Source organism: Apodemus sylvaticus, chromosome 1 (genome assembly GCF_947179515.1).
Source record: "Apodemus sylvaticus chromosome 1, mApoSyl1.1, whole genome shotgun sequence".
Classification (NCBI taxonomy): Eukaryota; Metazoa; Chordata; class Mammalia; order Rodentia; family Muridae; genus Apodemus; species Apodemus sylvaticus.
Window position 1 is genome coordinate 37,027,725 of NC_067472.1, and position 23,233 is coordinate 37,050,957.

At 44.3% G+C, this 23,233-nt stretch overlaps 1 protein-coding gene across 1 annotated transcript in view; it reads right to left on the minus strand.

The window, feature by feature from the left end:
* Positions 1–23,233, minus strand: part of Kank1 (KN motif and ankyrin repeat domains 1) — a 187,440-nt gene that overhangs the window by 138,523 nt on the left and 25,684 nt on the right. The window contains exon 2 of the mRNA XM_052187924.1: positions 17,623–17,709. The gene's annotated coding sequence lies outside the window, so the exon portion shown is untranslated. The remainder of the gene's footprint in view (positions 1–17,622; positions 17,710–23,233) is intronic.

The following is a 23,233-nucleotide window of genomic DNA, read 5'->3' on the forward strand; positions in this document are numbered from 1 at the left end:
CCTTTACCAGCAGGGCTTCTCTTGCCCTGACCTTGTATGGGGAGCTTGAAACCCCCATACCCTCTACCTGCAGGAACATCACAGAGCCTTGGTGAGATTTCATGTTCAGCTTCCTTTCTCCTGGGAAGAACCTGTTCAGAAAGCACCTGAGATTCCTGCAAATGTCTCCCCATGCTAATGAGGAATCTCTGTACTTTAGCCTTCAGCCAATGACCTTTGCCCACTCTGGATATTTCTACCTCCTTCCCCAAAACTATATAACCCTTGATTCATCTCAATAGAGTTGATCTGTCTCCCCAAAGCTGATTCCAGAGCATCGTCATCTGTCATACTCATGGGCCAGTAGCCAAAGACCCCATGGAGCAGGGAAGGCCACAATCCCCTAAGACAGTTTTAGTAAGAGCAAATTCATATACATATAAGTGTCATTAAAGAGATTTGTAAACGTGAAAAGATATATAGGCTCAATCTAATGAAAAATGCAACTGCTAATATTAATAATATATACATGTATGTGCATATGAATGTGTGTATATGTATGTATATATGAACCTGTATTAGGTAGGTAGGTAGGTATGGGAAAAACTTTCCATTAATGAAATGAGAGTTCTCTTTATATGTATCTAAATGCCCAATTTTGAGCTCTGAAGCTGGGAATCATACTTATTTTCTTCTCATTGCTTTTTAGTTCTTCCTGATACTGCAGTCTCCTCCAGCCCATGCAGTCTCCCGTCCATTCTCTCCCGGCTCCCTGATTTTCTCTCTTTACGGATCTCATATGAAAACCCTTGGAGGCCGCCAAACCACTACAGGACACATGAGGGCAATCCCTCCTCGCTTCTGGGCCATCAGTGGCTGGAGATGGCCAGCAACTTAAACCTCTTCAGAGCTCTTAATAACCTAGGTGCCCCCACTTCAGCAACATGTACTTTTCCCCTCGCTCTAGAAAGTTCTGTCCAGCTGTTAATTATATATTTATTTCAAAGTCTTCTTCACGCATCATTTCTGACATCCAGTTGGTCAGCTTCTCTCTCCCAGAGAGAGAGTTCAAATCTGATCCACCTTTATTGAAGGTCTCCTTTCCCAAACTAGGATTTTTTTTTTTTTAACTGCTTGGTAAGAGCTACTCTACCCATTTTACTGAGCAATCATTTAAAATTATTTTATAGTATAATACATAGATGTTTAAAATAGTGGATTCACTAGATATGAAAAAAGATTTCAAAGAACTTGACATACTCTTAAAGTCTCCCTCCACTTCCCTACAGCCCATAGTTGAACCTTTCCATTCCCACACTCTCCCAAAATACCTTCCCCTCTCCTCTTCCATCATAATGGTACCTTGATGGAAAATAACCAGAGCAACCCAAGAAGGTAGTGGACGTACAGCACCAAGTCCAAGGGTCACACAATTAAAGTGATGACATCACTCACGACAGCGTCACATCTCACCTACAAAGAATCTTGAGAAACTCAGCTTTATCCTAGTATTCCCTAGCAGTGCCATTCCTTATCCAAATGTTCTTTGCAGAGGGGAACTCTTTTCCAAAGGAGCCCAGGTTCGCTTAGCTGGGGGTGGAGGTGGGGTGGGGTGGGGGTGGGAGCAGGGCGAGCTCTTGGGGGAACTCATGAGAACTTCCTTCCCAGCTAACCTTGAAGCACCTATTCCTCCCTCCACTTTCTTTGCTTGAAGATCGATTTACCTCCTCTTTTCAGAGCATGCATCTAGAAAACACTACAGAGATAGGAAAGTTCCTGTGCTAGTGGGGAGAGTCTGACATATACACAAACAATTGCAGAGGGCTGACAAAAGGCCAAGGAAGGTTCCAGAAGGGAGGCACGAATGTGCAAAAACGAATGTGCATGGAACACAGGCATGAAGGAGGCAAAGAGCAGCCTGGTGGTGGGACGTCTCTGTATTTAAGGATGCAACTGAGACTTTACTTGGGTCCAGCCAAAGCCTTCTGGGTCACATTTAGGAAAACGGAGGCACTTTCTATTTCAGGAAATTCCCAGGTCCTTATGCTCGCCTGGCAAGCATTTTCTTTTTTTCTTTTTTCTTTTTTTTAAAGATTTATTTATTATTATATGTAAGTACACAGTTGCTGTCTTCAGACACACTAGAAGAGGGCATCAGATCTCATTACGGATGGCTGTGAGCCACCATGTGGTTGCTGGGATTTGAACTCAGGACCTTCCGGAGAGCAGTCAGTGACCTTAACCGCTGAGCCATCTCACCAACTAGGCATTTTCTTAATTGAGCCATCTCCCTAGCTCCTGTTTGCTTTGCTAGAACTGGCAATACAGCTGAGGATAAACTACGATTTCTGTCCCACTCCACCTCCACCTCCCAAGTGCTGGATTACAGGCATGTGCCACCACACCCAGGTTTATAGAGAGCAAACCTAAGGCCAGGTTAACACTTTACTCAACTGAGCCACACGCCCTAGCCTCCCTTTCTCCAATTTGACATTTATTATCAAAGGTAATTTCAGATTCCCTCTCATCTATAAAACACAAACTTTGAAAATGCTTTGGTATTCGGTAATATTATCTTCCCACTAAGCTCAACCCGAAATAGAATCTAGAAAAACTGTCGAATTATAACCTACCTCCCCCCACCAACTTCACAGTAACATTTTAATTAGAGTACTATGATTTAGAAACTAGTCGTCTTAAGAACAGCTCTTAAAAAAAAAAAAATCTAATGATCACTTTACACATGGCCGGGGTGATATTTGTGTACACACAATTAATGATGGTATTGTAGCGCTGGGAACGTTAAAAGTTATTTTAATTCTAAAGTAGAAGAGGCCTTTGGTATCATTATCACCACCCAAGGGTAACTTCAACATTTCAAAGGAATTTTTCTCTAATTGTATTTTGAGAAGCATGTTTTTTTTTTTTTTAAACTACTTATGCACTGGAAATCCACAGGTCTTGTCAAATCCAGCACTTCATAGCCCTGGTACAAGTCTGGACACAATACATCTAAAGGAATTTCTTAAGGCTTGTACTAGGCTCTAATTCTAACTACTCAGATACTTCTCAGTCACTCCAAAGGAAGGACAGCCCACACTACCCCTCTATCTCAGTACAGGCTGAATAGAGGTTATGCCTAATTGGTATTTATCATGCCTACTCTGAACTTGGACGGAAGCTGATGTGAAGTCATTTGGTTAATTCAAAGAGTGTGCGTCCCCGTGCCTCCTGTCTAGTAGAAGGGAAGACTGCACTCATCCTAGATGCACAGGAGTGGGCTGCATGCTTGTGTCCAGTGCCATCACATGTAAGGGCGTGGGGTGGACTCTCCCCTCACCTACAGTGGTGCTGGCTCCCTGGAGACCCGGCCATACCCAGGCCCTAGTGAGCATCAGATTGACCTTGCTAAGGGTTACAAATGTAGCTACAATTGGGAAATGGCTTTCTCTGGGACTCAGGACTGGGTCCTTTGATTCCATTAGTACTAATTCTATCCAGGAGCTCTGTCTCCCAACTCAGAGGTGCTCAGAGTGTGTGCACGGAGGACACCACCAGCACCTTCATCTACTGTGGCAGTTCAGTCAAGCTGGCACGCAGAGTTAACTGAGCAAGCCTGTGAGTCTGTTTCTGCAAAAGATTTGTGCGAACTTGGAGAACTTACGGAGAAGACCTCTCCCAGCAATGCAGATAGGCATCCAAATCGCAACAGAGACGGAGGAAAGGCAAAATCAGCCCTTAGCCCGAACCTTGTGCTTGTTTTACGTCAATGAAGCACAAGATAGTCATTTGCTGAAGAGGAATCTCAATTGAGAAAATGCTTCAGTCAGATTGCCTGTAGGCAAGTCTGTGGGGCATTTTCTTGATTAATGATTGACAGGGGAAGGCCCAGCCCATAGTGTAGGAGGTGGGGTGCGGGGCAGGTGGTGCTGGGTTCTATAAGAAAGCTGTCTGAGCACTCTGTGGAGAACAGGTTAGTGAAGGAGCACTCTTCCAGGGCCTCTAATTCAGCTCCTGACTTGAGTTCCTGCCTGAGTTCTCTTCATGATAAACTGCTATATGGAAGTATAAGCAAAAGAAACCCTTGTTCTTCCCAAGTTGTTTTGGGTTTAATTAGAAACATAATTAAGGCACTTCATTCTTCCTGCCTTCAGACATCAGGCGCATGTCCAGACCTCAGACTGGAGTCAAAACACACACCAGAGGTCCCCACAGGGTTTAGGGACATTCCATGCTCTCTATGCACACTTGGTAGATCTTGGGACTCCCTGGTCCCCTCAGCTACCTAAGCCAACTCCTCCTTGCATATCTGTAGGTAGACAGACCAAGACCCATGACCTAGGAATCTGTCAGAAATACCAGATCTCCAGCCAGTCACAGAAAATGGCTAGACTAGACTCAGAAAACCCCAAACTTTATATATCTCACCCTCCAGGGAACTAACCTGGGCAAGGAAATCTGAGGGTCCCCGATAGGAGTAATATATTCAAAGGGATCATTCCCTCAGATTGCTATGGTATTTGGGCTAAATTTCCCACTAAATCCATTAGGTATAGTTTATTGATTTTTTTTCCCCTAATATACCTTTGAAAGTAAAGTCAAATAAAAGGAAGGTTTGAATTCATCAAAAGTGGCAACGAATAATGTCAAATTTAGCAACTGACTTTCATTTTTCCCTCACTTGGGCTGTGCATTTAGTTCTTCCTAGAGTTTGGAAGAGCATATCTCTGCTTGTATTTACAGCTTGCATTTACCACACAAGGTCTGAGCATCAGAGGCACTATCCCGGACTGGCCTAAAAGCAGCAGAGGTCCCTGCTTCATCGTGGCCCACCTAGGAACTCCTGGGAAACTCAAGTCTCTGTGACCTCGATTTCAAAACATGTAAGTGAGACTTTGCCACGCAGCCCTCATCAAGAAGAAGTCATGAGGATCGAGGGTTCTGAAGTTATTGCCACCTGTGACCCAAGGACTCAGAGACTGGGAATTGGGGGATAACAACTCACAGAAGGAAGGGGAAAGGGGAAAGAAAGGGAAAGGGGAAGGAAGGGGAGAGGGAATGGGATGGAAAAAAATGAAGTTTTGAAGGAACAAAACTAAGCAAAACAAAACAAAAAGAACTTGCCATCCTACGGCAAGCCGGCCTCGTATCAAAAAATAATGTTGTTGTTATTATTAGCTAACTAAACTGTTGAGTTTGAAATGCTTCTGAACATGCCTGAGTCCATAGAAGGCAAGGGATACAAACATCCAAACGGCTTTTTACGAGAAGCAACAGTAAGTGATTATCTAAAAGGACAGGGAGCAGAACAAAACCAGCTACAAATAGCTCATTCCGAGCTGGAGCCTAAAAAAGAAACAGTACAGACAGACAGAGAGACAGATGACAGACACAAACAACACAACCCACAAAAAAAAAAAAAAAAACCAGTGTGTGAGACATCCAACTGCAAATACCGTGACCTAAGAGTTTCCTTAAAGACCCTTTAACTGACGATGAGGGAGAAAACAGGGCAAGATACGGATTTGACAGATGGAACTGGAAGATTTTTTTAAATGAGATTTTGGCTGACGTAGGAGGCCGCAGCATCCCAAGTTTCTTTGAGTTCATTCAGGGAGCCTTTCCCTTCCTTCTCGTGGCTCACATTATAATGCTTAATATTATAACTAAAAGATCAAAACACCGTGTACAAAGAAGTTACTTCAGGATCTGGGTGGCTGGCAGTGGTGGCCCATGCCTTTAACGCCAACACCCAGGAGGCAGAAGCAAGCAGATCTCTTGGAGTTTAAGGCTCTCCTGGTCTACATACTGAGACCCTGTGTCCAAAAAAATAAAAAGTAAAAAAGCTTAAATATACACTGGGTTGATATCAGCACCATGGTCGAATGTTCCTCTCAACGCTGAGGATGGTGCCCTGACCAGGCCTGGTCTGTTCATTCACCTGAGCCCAGACCCTTGGCTTCCTAATGGCCCACCCTCCTTTCCCTCCCTCCTGTCCATTCTCCCATAGCAACCACATAACCCCAATCTGTTCCTCAAACAGGAAGAGCCCTCTTCCTACCTCAGGGTCTTTGCAAATGTCCCACCGCTATGCCTCAGAGCACCTATCCCAGCCTTCACACAGCAGATGCTCTTAACGCTCAGGTGTCAGTTCTCTCTCAGGGACGCTTGTATGGTCCAGGCTAAGCCGGGGCTCCCATCTCAGGCTCTCTTTCCCTATTGCCCATTAGTCACGCTGTCTAGTGTCCTTGTCACCACATAGCAACCTGCAAGCTGCACAGGGGCTGGCACCACGCCTGTCCTTGGCCATGCTTCTAACAGGGCCTGGTGCACAGAAGAGAGTGAATTTTTAACAGTTCTGTGCACTGCCTTCCCAACCCAGAGTGGTCGGCTAACTTTAAAGTGAAACTTCAATTCTGGCCTGTCAGATTCTCAGATACGCCACAGTGTCAGAGCGAAGCCTGCCAACGATGTCCTGATTTCCAGAAGAAGAAACGAGAAAAAGACAAGCAAGTGTGAGCCTTTTCATGGAAACCGCCACCTGGCTTGAGGTGAAAGAGTCTAAGGGGCCAGGGTGGAGAGGTGACTCAGCAACAGAGTCTGGGGACCGTCCCCAGCACTCACTAACAACCTTCTAAATCCAGTTCCCGGGATTTGACACTCTGGGGCCCCAGGCCCCAGGAACACAGACATATACACATGTGAATACTCATAAACATAAAATAAAAATGAGTATCTTGCAGGGCCATGGTGGCACAGGCCTTTAATCCCAGCATTCAGGAGGCAGAGGCAGGTGGAGCTCTGTGAGTTCGAGGCCAGCCTGGTCTACAAAGTGAGTTCCAGGGCAGCCAAGACTGCTGCTCAGAGAAACTCTGTCTCCAAAACAAAACAAAACAAAACATCACAATAACCTATTATATAGAATCTGGTCCTACACCTCATTGTGGAAACTGCTGTAGCTCCCAGATGGACAGCCTCATGGGGGGGAGGGGTGTCACACTATGTAGCCCTGGCTGTTAGCATTCTGTCTAAACTCCATCCCACAGTTACCTGGCAACAGCAAGGTGGGCCTGGTCCACTATAAAGGGGCTGCTTGCCCCTCCTCTCTCTCTTGCTCTCTTGCTTTTCTTACTTTTCTCTTGCTCTCTCCTTCCCTTCCCCCTCTCTCCACATGCTCATGGCCATGGCGGCCTCCACTTCTCTGCTCTCCCTCTTTTTGCCTTTCTCTACCTCTATACCTTTTTTTTTTTTTTTTGAGACAGGGTTTCTCTGTGTAGCCCTGGCTGTTCTGGAACTCACTCTGTAGACCAGGCTGGCGTTGAACTCAGAAATCCGCCTGTCTGCCTGTCTCTGCCTCCCAAGTGCTGGGATTACAGGCGTGCGCCACCACCACCCAGCTGTCTACTACCCTCTTAACTCCCCTTCCCATACACTGAATAAACTCTATTCTATGCTATACTATTGTGTGGCTGGGACCCCTCAGAGGGAAGGCAGGCCTTGGCATGGGCCGGCTGAGGCACTCCCCCCATACCTGACTGCCCTCCACAGAACATATCCCCTTTCTCTTTCTCTTTTTAAAAACACATCACTGGCTAGTCTGGAAGTCAATATGGATACCAGGATGGCCTATTCCCCTGCATGGCCTCCCCTGTATTGGATTATTCCATACTTCCATACTTCCCAAGGAGTGACGTAGCTTCCCCCATGGTCATATATCTCTGTCCCACTTTTCCCTTATAAGGAGACTTGATGGGCATGGACTCCTAAAGCCAAGACTCCAGAAGATTTCACTCCAGAGTCAGGGGGAAAGAAGAAGGAAAGTTAAAAAAAAAAAAAGTACAAGCAGCCCAGGGAAGGAATGCAAACAAAATTAGGTAGAAAATGAAGTAAGGTGTCAGGCAGTGGTAGTTCCTGCTTTTAATCCCAGCACTCTGGAGGCAAGAGAATCTGAGTTTGAGATCAGTCAGGCTTACAGAGTGAGTTCCAGGACAGCCAGAGCTACACAGAGAAATACTGTCTCCAACAAACAAACGAAACAAGGAAAAAGAACAGATCAGAACAGAACAAGGGTTCAAGGGAGGGAAGGCCACAGAGCTTCCTACCCCTAATCCACCAGCTCTCCTGAGTCCAGGCCACTTCCCTGGCCTTTTGGAGAAAGTGGGTTATTTGTTCCTGGGCTTAAGCTCAAAGATGATACTGCTTAAGAGCTGCAATTAGGCTCAGGTACAGTTGTGGGGAGAAGGGAGGGGCTGGAAACATGGTTAAATGGCAGGTTCCAGGCTTTTGTTTTGTTTTGTTTTTTGTTTTGTAATAAACATTTTAACAACTTGCATAAAAAAACAGTTAAAGATGAAAGCTTCTGTTTAGAATTATTAATATCTAATCTAAAACCCATGCTGAAAATTACAGCTGTCACTAACGAAGGCTGTTTATCCCAACTGCTGTGTGTGTGTGTGTGTGTGTGTGTGTGTGCCTGCACTCGTGCGTTATCACCCACATGTTTTCCAATAGGCTTGCAACTCTGTCTTGAGTCCTATTTGATGGTATCAAGACTCTAACATTCCACACGCTCCCACACAAGAAAGCCAAGTCCTTGAAGTCAACAACTTCAGAGAAAAGACTAACCCCAAGTAAGTTTTCTCCCATCTATTTTTTGTTGTTGTTGTTTTGTTTTCCTGGGGACCTTTTTGACCCCACCACTTTGTGTATGCCACCCCCAGCCCCAAATTAAGCATCACTATACCCTCTGGAGGCTGTGAGGAGATGAAAGCGGCCCCAGGAAGAATTAGGCTGGCTTCCTCCACACAATAGCCAGCCACCTGCACAGGGATTTAGTCCCCCACTTCCTAGTTCCTATGTCCTGGAGTCACTGCTGCCCAGAGTCCAGAGAACAAGAAGAAAGAACAAAGGGGCCAGGTGGCTGGGACAGAGGGAGGAGAGGGACGCTTCCGTTGTCACACACCCCCTCACGCAGCCTGTGGTATGAGAAAGTCAGGTTGCTTGCACCTCATGCTGTGTGTTGAGACAGCTGTGAGAACCAGAATGGGGGGTGGGTCATTTTTAAAGACTCCCCAGACATTCACTTTACAGGAAGAGAAACTTCTCACCATGAGATAGAGCCTGTCTTGGAACATTGTGGCCTTTTCTTCTGGCATAAAAAACTCATTTTTCAATGATGATGGCCTCCTGAAACATCCCGCGCCCCTCCCCCCCACTCAGGAGGCTTAGGCAGGAGGATAGAAAATGCTAAAGGCTAGCTATAAGAAAGGGCAAGGGAAAAACATAAGTGCAAACTGAAGAAAGTTTAAAAGACCTAAGTCACCAACAGGCATGAGGCTCCGCCACTTGGGGCTAAGCACTCTGCCCAAGGGCAGAGTCTGGACGCTGGGACGCTGGGTGGGTGGGCAGCTGGCATACACTCATGTCAAGTCCACGTAGTTGAGATCTTACAAAGGGTTCTGACCAGCTAGAATACTTCACGATACTACACCAGGAAGAAATATCAAAGTAGCACAAAAGAAGAAATGAAACCAGAGACCAGTTAAATTGAAAATTTTACAGATATACATACATACATACATACATACATACATACATACATACATATATTTCCAGTGGAAATAATAACAAAGAAAGGAAAACATTTCCTTGGATTTTTTTTTGATGGAATCAAAGGGATATTAAGTACAGTATCACATCTATAATGTAATGCAGTGCATCCTTCACCTAGATCATAAAGCTCTGCCCACTTACATTCCTTACATTTATTTTCCCCTTGTATTGTATCTTTATTACATAAAAGTAATCTGATCAATAAAAACGTTTAAAAACCTGATTAGAAAAAAAATTCAACAGCACAGTAAAATATTCTATATTTGGTTTCCTTCCAAAGGTGCCTCAAGATACATTTAAAAAAGCAAGGTAAGGTAATAAGGCCCATAATAGGCTCAGGGACAGAAATCACAGTCATCAGCTCAAAAGCAGAAAAGGCCTCTGACAAAATGCAACACCCCTTCGTGAGTAAAGCCCGAGGGAACCTGGAATAGAAGGGGCATAGCTAAATACAGTAAAGCCTCTACAGGACAAACCTACAGGCAGCATTGGAACCGCACATTAAAACTGAAAACCAGTTACTCTAAAATCAGGACGTGAACCAGGGTGACCATACTCTGTTCTAATTCAGTGTAATGCTAGAGGTCCCAGCGATGACAGTCAGACAAGATAAAAATAAAAGGGGTACATTCAGGAAATTAGAAAGTCAAACAATCCCTATTTGGAGACAATGGTCTTTATACTTAAAGACCCTAAAGACTTTACCAGAAAACTTTCAGCTCTAACAAACATGTTCAAAAAAGTAGCAAAATACAAAAACAGTAGTTTTTTTTCCTATACCTCAATAATGAACGAACCATGAAATCAATCAGAAAAACAATTCCTTTCACAATGGTTTCAAGAAACAAAATACCTAAAAATAAATGCATTGAAGGGACTTAAACACTGCAACATAAACACTGAAGAAGCTAAAGACACTTAAGATAGACCATACGACCAGATAAAAGTGATTGATGATGTAAAAATGGCTTTACCACCGAAGATAGCAAATTCCCCATCAGTATTTCAATGGCATTTTTCATATAAATGGGAGGGGAAGGGGTAGTGTGTTCTAAAATTCACATGGAAACACAAAAGGCCCCAAATAGTCAAATCAACCCTGGACCAAAAAAGAAAAAAAAGAAAGATGCTGATTATGTTGTCTCAATACCAGAGTAAAATGGCAAAAGACTAGACATGTAGAACAAGGGGGAAGAAGACTCAAAAATAAGCTCAGGCAGATCCAACCAGCTCATTTTTGTTTCCTTTTTTCCTGACAGAGTTTCGCTTTGTGGCCCTGGCTATCCTGGAACTCTCTCTTGTAGACCAGGCTAGCCTCAAACTCAGGGATATGCCTGCCTCTGCCTCCCAAGTGCTAGGATTAAAGGTGTGTGCCATCATCACCACCACCACCACCACCACCACCACCATCACCACCACCACCACCACCACCACCACCACCACCACCACCACCACCACCGTGCTTTAGCCATCTCATTTTTAACAAGGTATCAAAACAGACCTTGGAGAAAAGACAAGACAAAGCAGGTGGCTTTTGGTTTGTTTCAGTTTTTGATTTTGTACAACAAAGTAACTAATGAGGAGATAGCATATACAACATGGGAAAAAATGTTTGCCAGACATTCATTTGACAGGAGATTAATACATAGAATATATGAAGAACTTAAAAATTAAACATAAACAAAAATAATCTAACCAATAAGTGGACAAGTGGATTAAATGGAGGTTCTTTAAATAAGTACATGTAGGCAATCAATATATCAATATATGTCAATATCCTTAGCCTTGGAAGACATGCATATCAATAGTGCATTGCAGGCCAGTAGGTAACGGTGCCTTCCACCCAACCTGATGATGCCAGGTCTATCCCTGAACCCATGCAGTGGAAGGAGAGAACAGACTCAAGTTGCCCTGCCCTCCCTACTGGTGCGTGTGGAACACACAAAAACACATGGTCATACACCAAAAATAAATTAAAAATAAATTAAAACTGTTTACAAACCCAATCAGAACGGCCAGCACAGAAACGAGCAAGCAAGCAAACAAACAAAATCAAAACAAAGTGCTGAAATGGGTCAGAGAGGAAAGGGAGCAATCCTTTCTTTATCTAAGTCAGGCGAGAACTTAAATTTGTGCAGCCGCTACGGAAATTAGCATGTATATTCTACTGAAGAAAATAGCTATGGTATCCAGACTGGCCAAGCCTATCTTGAATCAAAGCAGCTGTAATCAACCACCTCACGTTAAGTAGCAGTCCTTTGGAAAGCCCTTCTAGCAAAATAACTCTCAGGAGACCTGGCCTATTAACAATCCTGTGGTAGAAGGAAAAAAAAAAAAAAAAAAAAAAAAACTACTCACAAGATCCTCACGTGGTCCAGCTCTCCCAAGGTTATAGAAGCAGAAAAGTATTTCTTGGTGGGGTGAGGGTAGAGGGCGTGACTGGACACTTGTCAGTCATGAAGGGGCCCAAGGGACTCTGTGGTGCAGTTATTAGTGTGGGTTAGCCAAGCTACGGGTGGAACTCATCAGTGATGCAGCTTCCCAAACGTAATCCAAGTTTCTGGTGCTAGAGCCCATTCTTCTGGAACTAACTTTCGAATCCCATTCATTCACCACTTGACCGAAATCCCTTCTTCCTCTGTCAATGCCCTCCCACTGGGGAGATGGGTGAGAAATAATAGCCTTTTTTCAGTTTTCCTTTGTTCATGAAAAGTCACGTAACAACTACCAGTTACATGAACATTAGCATTTTGAGACTCCTAGGTATATACACAAAAAATTCTAAGTCAGCATACCACAGAAATACCTGCTCACCTGCATTCATATATATTTATGTAAATATCTATTTGCATAGAAAATACAAATGTATAGGAGAGAAAAGGGACGGAGAAAGTGGGGTCAAGAAAGGGAGGGAATCACAAAAGTATGTGATACAAACCCTAGAAAATATATGAAATCCATTATTTTGTACAATGAATATACACTAATAAATGTAAGTGCTCAAATTACTAGAGAAATTTGCCACTATCAGTGTTTTTTTTTTAAAATTACATCCTTTCTTATTTTTCCTATGTAATCACTAACATGTAACCACACGACACGTTCACCTTTTACATGTTAAGCAAGCATAGAACCACTGAGTTCTATTCAGGCACTTTGTATAGTTTTATTTTGAGGCAGTGTCCTAATAAGTTACCCAGGCAGGCCTTGAATTGACAATCCTCCTGCCTCAACCTTCTAAGTACTGGGAACTACAGGCCTGTGCCAGTGGGCACATCTGATGGATTTTGTCACACAACTCAAGAGTGCCACTTTGTAAGTATTTGTATTCTCTTGTCAAGTTCTTGGCAAATAACCCTGTTGTTTACTGTTAAAAATAGACCTGGGAGGTACCCAGAGACATCTATACCAGCCTCTGAGGGCTGAAAAGGAGGGTCAGTATCAAGTTCACCTGTATCAAGTTAAACAAAGCAGGATTCTCGCGTTAAGTAGCAGTCCTTTGGAAAGCCATTCTAGCAAAATAACAAAACAGAAAATCTTCTGCTGGTTGCCAGGCATGAGAAAACCCTCCCTGGCCACTTTCACTAGTTATTCATAATATAGTTGGCCATGGACTACTGGCATTATTTGTGTCTGTAATATTATAACTATAAAGGGTTTTAATACTTGTAAGAAGATTTAGTCAAATTAAAAAGCATGATAAATGGTTTTCTTAAACACAGAAAAAACATATTCTAACACAGATACAAACTTCACCTTATGGAAAATGGGGGTTGAAAGAATGGAGAGGTATTTATCAACAGTCCTGACTAAATGAACACACACACACACAAAGTGCTTGAGTGCACACACACTGATCTGGATTTGTTTGTTTAAATAGATAACCAAAAGCACATACTTGGCTAATGTATGTGCATGGGTCACACCCATCTAATTAACAAGCATCTGACCTCACATAGCTGTCATATTTATGGTGCAGGCAACAAACCATCCACTTTACTTTGCTTCCCTTGTTACACACGAGATCTCTTGACATTTAAGCCTCCTATCTCACAGCAATTAGCTCCCTTCCAGAATTGGAACATGACTAGCCACTGCTGGAAATAAGACTGCATCAATATATTCTGCCCCAAACCTGCTCTCCACCATGTTTTCCTTAATCAGTGAAAGATGCCACGGATGTCTTCTGGAGTTATAGAGCAAGACTATCATTTGTTTAGTGGTGTTCACCACTTGGGAAGAGATGATGGGCACCAGTCCTACTTTTAAGCTACACAGAAAACAATTTAATAGAAAAAGACCTAAATACATCTATAGACAGAAATTAGAAGGAGTGAACCCACATCTAATACCTAATCTTCAGCCAGTATGGCCCGTAATTATTTAAATCAGCTCTCTAGCACCAGGATCGAATTGAACGCACTGTTCTTCATCACCCATTCTCGCTGTCTCATATACTAAGCCAATGCTAACATTTAAACTTGTTTACTTTCTTTCAATGGATTTAGATTTATACATTGTTGCACTAGAAGATATTCCTGAGCACAGAATCAGCACCCAGCAGACTCACCCAGGATTTTCTTAGTGGGTTTTGCAAATTCAACTCCTTCCCCATTGGCGTTGTGTCTCTAGGTATTGCTTGACCATTGAAACCAAGACACTGTTAGCCTCAGCTTGGAGGGGCTCACAAAATTAAACCATCAATCGTTCGTATCAAATGGAACAGTATCGTCAAATGAGCAGCCAGGGCATTTGGACTGCCATTTGAGAAGGCTGAAAAAGGACACCAGGAGAGTCGCTAATTAACTCTTCTCCGCCCCATCAGCCCCAAATGTTTCAAACGGTAACAGAGCTGGGAAGGCAGTTTTTACATTGTTGAGATAATGACTTGATTTGCTCCCAAAATTCTGGGAAAGCTGTTGCCAGGCTATCTGGTGAGAACCATTCATACCCTGTTCTCAGGGCCAGACGCAAGGCAGCTTGCAAGTCGGAGAACACTTCCTGTCACTTCCCAAGACTGGCAGTCAAGGGGGGGCCACACACTAAGGCCTTGTCAACCTCTCACTGAATTATCGGCTGCTTTTCATTAACCAGAGCGATGTCTCTGGGTTGCCAAGATAGAATGTGCTGAGCCATATTATTAAAACGCAGATTGCCTGACAAAGTGCCTGGAGACAGAAATGCAGCCGCGCAGAGTATCTCCCATTTTGTACATGTGGGGTATGAATGGCTACAGGAGACTGAACAGGGAGGAACTCCTACCTGGTAACAAAGACCCAGAGGTTGGGAACGATGGTGACAACTGCCACAATCCGCAAAGGCGTGGGACACTGTTCCCAAGTGTGCCTCCAGACCCACCTTCCTCACAACTAAAACCTTAAAAGGTCTGTCTGTCCACACAGCCTTGCTCTAGACCTTTGCACAAGTGTCATTTGGGGCTGTACTGTTGGGTGTTTAAGAGCAGCGGTTTGCAGACTGAACAAGAGCACCCTGCTATGGTGGCATATAGGGGCTGAAGTTCCATCCATGGTGTCCACTCACCAAGCTATGTACCCAGGAACTGTGCCCATCTAGAAGGGGCACATTCCTCCTGGTCCCCAGAAGCCCCTCTCCAGGCCAGAGGAAGTACTATGTTTGTGCAATGCACCCTGACTCTTCATTGGGGCCAACCAGGCAATCACCCAATTTCTTACATGGTTCTTGTTGCCAAATCCAGCAGAAATTATTCAATTCTCACTGCTCCGCACAATCTGACACTAGCCATTGCTCCCTCCTGGAAATGGTCCTCTCAGCTGCGTGATCCTCCCCACTATCAGCCTCCACCTCCCTTGCATGCTGTTCCTGGGGCTTCTGCCTCAGCTTTTTCTATAACCAGGTGATAATACTACCTCACAAATGCACTACCGTCTAGGGAAAGACGCATAGAGCTCAATTCCTTCTCCTTTCCAACCAGCAGTCTCCTTTAACAACGCCCTCCTAACCCTATCCATCATTTAAATGAGCTAGCTCACTGTCTCCAACCAACATCCCAGGATTTCTTAGCCGTCCCAAGAAACCTGGGCCAGCACTGACCTAGATTCTTCCCTTTGCATTCCATCAACCCAGACAGTCTACTCCTAAACTCTAATGGGCTCACTTTCCTCCAGCCACGCCTTAGGCCGGGCTAGCCTTCCACTCACTTGGGTATCCTCCTGGGGCTCTGCTGCTCTCAGACCTTTCTCACACACTCACACTGCAAACATTTCCTCCAGCCTGCTATCTCCTATTACAATGCTCGCCAAACTAAAACTCCCCGAGATTTCCCACTACCCTCCAAAAACAGCTCAAGATTTCTTAACTCAGCGTACCTCTATGGTCTACACCCACCCCCCCCCACCCACCCAATGCACAGCCAACCCTACTCTCCAGTGCCAGGTCTCAAACTTCGCTCCCTCTGGTCTGACACCGCATGTTCCCCCTCCTTTCAGAGCACATGCCTCTGCCTCACCGATTAGCTCCACCTCTCCCAGAAGGTTTCTTCTCTGGCTTTCTGGATGATTCCCACTGTTAAGTGTCTATACAGGCTTGTGCTTCTCCTACCAGAACCCTGGCTCTGCGCTCTGGCCTATTTCTCCAGCTACACAAACTCCATTTCTTTTAGCTACAAACCAGTCTCAACCTGAGTTATGCTACACACGATATTGACTTGTCTCTCCATGAACTGCTGTGTGCTAGGACTCATTATTACCAGTGAACACAGTAAGTACCAAGCCTATGACCACCCTCTCTGTGCCAGAGCCATAGTTGTGTCTATGTATCGAGAAATATGCCAAGGAAGGTAGGCGCTTGCCACCAAATTTGACAACCTCGAGTTCAATCCCTGGGACCCATGTGGTAGAAAGTTGAAACTGACTCTATATTCATCACGTGTGCATGCACGCTCACATACACACTATTCCAGGCCAGAATAGTACACTTACAAGTTGACTATAGTCTCAAACTACGTGTCATTCTGCATCCAAACTCTATACTCAATAATCTTGACTCCATTCATATGCAATATAACACATTAAATTCTTCAGCTGTTGCTTCAAAAAAAAAAGGTGACTACACACAATTATCAGTGAAACTTATGCCGGGGAAGCAAACAGGGTTCAGCATATATGCAAATCAATATGTATGATACACCACATTAACAAAATCAAAAGCTAAAATTTCATAATCGTCTTAATAGGCACAGAAAAAGCATCCAGCAAAATTTTATATACCTTCATGATTTAAAAAAAAAAAGCCCCCTCAAAGAGGTATGAAAGAAATGTACTTCAAAATAATAAAGTCTATATATAACAATCTTACCATCACCACTAGACTCAGTAGTAGAAAGTCAAGAGCTTTTCCTTTAAATCAGAACAACACAAGAATACCCACTCCTGTCAGTTCTAGACAGTATAGGATCAGACCTGAGCAAGAAGACAAGAAAAAAAAAATCCATCCAACTCACAGAGGACGTTAGATTGTCTGTTTGCAGGACAATATAATCTTAAATATCAAAAACCATAACAATTCCACCAGAAATTTGTTAAAATTAAAATGTGAATTACTGTTTTCTATATAGCCATTTCCTTGGAGAGAAAATCTCCCATCTTGGAGACACAGGTGAAATATTCCACCCAGCAGGGAAGTGCTTAAACTCAGGATATGAACAATCCAAAGGCTTCAGGAAGTCCCTGAAGCTGACCAGATTCACTAGGCTCCTCCCTCCCCAAAAATATATATACAATAACAACTGCTGGGAGGCACTGTCACACAAGCTGAGTTGCCTAAAAGAGGCTCAAACCAACAAAGCCATCAATCAGCTGAGCTGTCTGGGAGAAGCTGAAACTGAACCTCAAGGAAAGAACCATCTCCAATCCTTTGAGCCGCCCAGGTGGAGCTCGTGCACTGCACTCCAGGTTGCCAGGGTGGATTTGGTGGTGCAACTGTCTTTGAGTCCTATCTGCTCCTGATAATAACCCCAGAAATCTCATTGGCTCACCCAGCTGAACTCCTCACCTTGGTCTGTCAGTAGTTCCCTTTCTGGGATAAATAGATGTTTGTTCTTGTCTCTCGAGGAATAGTGTCACACAGAAACATTCCAGGCTGTAAAAACACCATGAAATACATTATGAACTACCCAAAGTAGAAAAAATCATCTCATTTACAATAGTATCAAAGAATAAAAATGATAGAAACAAATTAAACCAAGAAGAGAAAGCTACAAGATATTTACAAAAGACATTGAAAAAGATACTAATAAATAGAAAGATAGCTTGTGTACATGGATCAGAATATAGCTAAAATGACTGCATTACCTAAGCTATCTATAGATTCAACGCAATCCCTAACAAACTGCCAGAGACACAGCTGGTCACAGTGGCACACACCTTTAATCCTAGCACTAGGGAGGCAAAGGCAGGTGAATTTTAAGGCCAGTTCCATCTTCCAGAGTGAATTCCAGGACAGCCAGGGCTACAGAGAGATACCTTGTCTCAAAAAATCTTTACCCAAAAAAAAAAAAAAAAAAGCCAGTAACAATTTTCAAAGAAACAGAAAAAATTAGTAACAATAACAAAACCCTACATGGACCTGATACTTTAAAAGGATATTTTTAACCAATAATGCTTATAAGTACCTTTTTTTTTTTTACATATTTACTGTTCCAGAGGTGGTACAAATATATCCTAATTAGATTCTTTTAATAACCATTTATGAGACCGTTATTGTTTTACAAACGGAAACAGTGGACCCGATATCATCAACCATAGGACTCTAATGTAAATCTGATCCCTAGACTCATACTTTAAGCCAGTCTCAAACAGTGCGCTTCACCTGGTACCCAGCCCATAACCCTAGTAACTTAGGACGGTGAGACAGGAGAGTTGCAAGTATAAGGTTGGTCTTTGTAACTAAGTGAAGTGCTCGGAATTCAAATTTTAAAGTGTGTGGGTGTGTGTGTGTTGTGTGGGTGTAGATGCTATTGAGTAGAACAGAGCCTGCCTATAACTGTACCAGGCCCTCGGATTAATTGCCAGCAGGAGGGGGAAAAGGAGGAGGAGGAGGGGGGAGGGAGAAGGAACAGGAATCTAGACAAATGAGCCCTCTAGCTTTTGTCAGATCTAAGAAACCCTGAAACCCACCTGTGTGAAGGACCTGTTGGGCTCTGTAATTAAGTCAGGAATGTTACAACTTGAACTAGCTGCTGTCAGTGCAGTGTTAAAAATAGCTCTGGCCTGAGGCCACGTGCTTAGGAGGCACTGGGGATTGCTTTGTCCATCGTGAAGTAACCTTTACTGAAGAGTTAGAAGCTGCCTTTCTCTTCCAGAGAGAGTGGAGAACAAACCCAGGATGTCTAAGACCTCTTTATGAAAATGTTAACGTATTAAACACTTCTAGGTCCCTTGTACAAGGTGCCTGGGAAAGGGGCACTTACATTTACATGGTCCACAACTGGCGTTTATGTGCTTTTATTCTGTGACAGACGCTTTGCAGGTGCATCTGTCTTAAATGTCCATACTAAGTCACTCGCGTTAGCAGCTATTTTTTAGGTGAGAAGCAGACGCTCAGAGCATCCGAAACCTGTAATGTTCTTTCTACCTTTGCCCAGCTGATTCCACCACAGTTACCAGTTGCTTCTCACTCCTGCCCTGAATAACTCTGACCCAAGAAAAAAAGAAAAAGGCCTTGGCCACCATGGTGCAGGCCACAAGCAACAACAAAGAAGTATGTGTGCCCAGGGCAAGTGGCTTCATTTATTGAGAAACCAAGTGGACCTGCATCCTTATCACCTAGGAAACTCAATACAGTAATAGGGTTAAGACATCAACGAGGTATGTATGATAATCTGTGCCTTTAATCCCAGCACTGGAGAGTCAGGTAGATGTGAGATTAAGGCCAGCTTGGTCTACATAGTGAGTTCCAGGGTATCCAGGCCCACAGTAGTGAGACACTATGTGGTGGCCTCTACAGACTCATAAATTTGGATGCTTGGTCCTCACTTGGTATAACTGTTTGGGAAAGGTTAAGGGGTGTGTCATGGTTGAAGGAGCTGTGTCAGCAGGGCAGGCCTTGGCAATCAAAGTCCCACACCATTTCCAGCTAGCTCTCTGCCTCCTGGTTGTGTCTCAAAATGTCAGTAAGCTCCTGGCTACCGTTCCTGCACCAACCTACCTGCCTGTGGCCATGGTCCCCACAGTGAGGGTCACATGCTCTTAATTCTGAAACTGCAAGGACCCAACACGGTCTTTTGTCTACAAGTTGCCTTGAAGGAAATAAGTTACCCTGTCTCACAACAAAGGAAGGGTGGGAAGAAAGGAGTGGGTAGAGGAATGAAGGGAGGAAGGGTGGGAGGGAAAAAAGAAAGGAAGGAGGGGAAAGGGAGGGGAAAGAAAGGAAGGAAGGGATGGTAGGAGGGAGAGAGAGAAGAGGAGAGAAAGGAGGAATAAAGTGGGAAGGACAAAAGGAAGGGAGAGAGGAAAAAAGAGAGGAAGGGTGGGAAGGAGACAAAGAAGATAGAGAAGGAGGGAGGAGGAAGGAAGAGAGGGAGGGAGAAGGAAGAGGGGAAGGGAGGGAGGATAAAGGAAAGGAAGGGGAACTAAAGAGTTGGATAAGAGAAACACCCAATAACTGAAAAACAGAAAGTGTCTACACTCTTCCACCTCAGGCCTTGCTGATCCTGGGGTAATACAGCTCTCAGTTGTGGGGCCGCAGTGGGCACCACAGGGGATCCAGAGCATCTCCACTCATGTTCTGTAGACATTAGTGACACCTCCCAAGTCACAGTGACCAGAAATGCCTCTGCACAGCTGAATGACCATGGAGAATTCTCACTCCCCACCCCCATCCTGTGAGAACCAGTGCTCTATGAAAGATGACAGGCAAAGGGCTAAAGGTAAAAGGTGAAAGGTGGCAGGCGAAAGGCAAAAGGCAGGAGCTGCAATCACACAGGGAGGACAATTGCATCAGGTCATTTACTGCAGGGCTTCCTTCAAATCTTACATAGGCTGGTTCAAGTTTTCAGAGTTTTTTTTAGCATATTGAAACACATCAATCAAACACAGACATCTTAAAAGAAAAAAAAAAAAAAACAAAGAGACTCAAAAATTCCTCGCTTATCAAGGACTTGAAAGTATTCAGAGCCGGTAGAGGTTTACATTCTTCTAAACCAGGAGTTTGTTGAAAAATTAATTTAGCCCATCCATGCTTTGATCTTCTTGCAAATTATTTCCTCAGACAAGACCTTGCTTGTAAGGACCAAGGCTAGCCAGCTGTCGGATGGAAGCTGGCATCAAATTCCAGGTGTCTTGAGGAGAGGGAGGGGCTTCTGCCCCCCACAAAGGGACCTCTCTGGGTAGCATGCCAAAATGGCACAGAAGGGCCCAATGTTCCAACAAAGAACACAGGATCAAACAATACAGCTTAGCTTCACCTTCAAAGAAGACCGAGCCCGGTGGAGACACCTCAGTTTTATAAACTGGCGCTCGTATTTCAGTTATGAATGGGTGTCTTGTGGACGGCAGGCTTATTTCTTCAGTTCACTCTAATGAGGATAGTCAGTCACTAGGAGGATAGTCCCTCCTCACTGGGAGGAGGGACTTCTACTCTTCAGCTCATCTGATACAGCAGTTCTCAACCTCCCTAATGCTGCAAACGTTTAATATAATTCCTGGCTAATACAGTTACGGTGACCCCCACCGCCAACCATAACATTATTTTCGTTGTTACTTCATAACTGTAATTTTGCTACTGTTATGAATTATAATGTAAATCTCTGTGTTTTCTTGGGGTTGCCTAAGGGTTCTTCAACCCCCCCACCCTAACCCCCACCCCCACCCCTACCCCTACCCCACCCCTACCCCCACCCCCGCCAAAGGAGCTGTGACCCAAAGGTTGAATGTTTGACTTAATTACTAACCGCAAGGTGCATGGCTCCTGGTTCAGTGCGAGAGACGCACCTTGGAGAAAATGCTTCTAATTCCACCTATGCAAGTAACATCTGTAAGCTGAGACCAGACAGTTGACTGTATTATGGGTGTGCATGCTACTTTGTAAAACAGGCAGGAAATTGTACCTCTTGAAACTGCTTTACTCCTAATTCCCAAACTTGTGAACACATAAGGTACAAAGCAAAGATGATTCTACTGGCTGGATGCTGTCATGGGGACCTTATCTTGGATTACCCAAATGGGTCAGGTCTAGTCATGAATCCCAAATAGCAGGAAGAAATGGAGAGGACATTTGAAATATAAATAGGGCTTACCCCTTGAAAATGGATAGGGGTGGGGGGGTGTCATGAGCTAGGAAATCCATGCAGCCTCTATAAACCAGGACCAGGAAAAAGGCCTGGTCCTGTGGTGGTCTGAATGAGAATGCCCCCACAGACTCGTATATTTGAATGTTTGGGCCTCATTTGGTGGAACAGCTTGGGAAGGACTAGAGGCGTGGCAGGGTTGGAGGTGTGTCACTACGGTGGGCTTTACAGTTTCAAAACCCCATGCATTTCCAGCTCTCTACCTCCTGATTGTGTCTCAAATGTAAGGTCTCAGCTACTGTTCCAGCACAATGCCTGCCTATGCCTGCCTGTCTGCTGCCATGCTCCCTACCATGATGGCCATGGAGTCTAACCTCTGGAACTGTAAACTCTTTCTTTTCAAGTTGCCTTGGTTACAGAGTCTTAGCACAGAGATAGAGAAATAATTAAGTCAAGTTCTTCCGGGGGAGCCAGCTTTGCCAGACTCTGGATTTTATCCTAGAGAGATCCACATTGGACTTCTGACCCACATACTGTAATAAAAGGATTTGCATTCTCAGCATTAATATTGTGATTTATGCTACCACAGAGATGAGGAAGGGGGTCTGGCAGTAGGTGATGCTAAGAAAGAAAGGTTAAACAATGTGGAAGAGGCTTTGAATTATGCATTGAGTGGAGTTTGCAAGAATTGAGGGAGGGGAACACAGTAGAAAATATTTGGAATGGCTTGAATGGACTTCTTAACAACTGCGAGGGCTCGGAGGAAACATGGCAGACAGCATAAATGACCTTAGAAAATACTCAGATTGCCAAGAACAGAAAATAACGAAAATACCAGCCCGTTTGCTGCCTGTGCGCACTAGGGAGATGAGACCCAGTCCTCACAGCTGCTTCCCATCTGTCTCTCTCAAACTACACAAGGTAGTCCTCCTTAGAACATTTCCATATCGCAGCCACTAGACCAAGGTCAGTGTCTTGGAGTCTTTCTCCAAGGCTCGCTCAGCAATCAGGGTCACACATGGGAAAGCTCTCAGTTCTAGGGCTTAACTGAGAGAGCACTCAGAACGGTTACGTGAGTTATTTTCTGCTTGGAGAAGAAAATGACCATCAGGCCGCCATCTTCCTTTTTCCCACAAGAAAGCACATGATATGATCTCTCCTAGGAAGGACTTGAGGACCCGGCACGGGGAAGGAACCAGGCAAATAGAGGCCATCCAGAAAGCCAGAGCTTCACAAAGGCAGGGTCTGGGGACTCAATGGGACTCTTCCAAGCTGCAGAGGGCAGAGGTACCAAAGTGCGGGGATGCTGCCCAAGGCTGCAGAAAGCAAAGTAGCAGGAAGCTAAGTTGATTCTCGGAGCGACCGTATGTGGCTGGC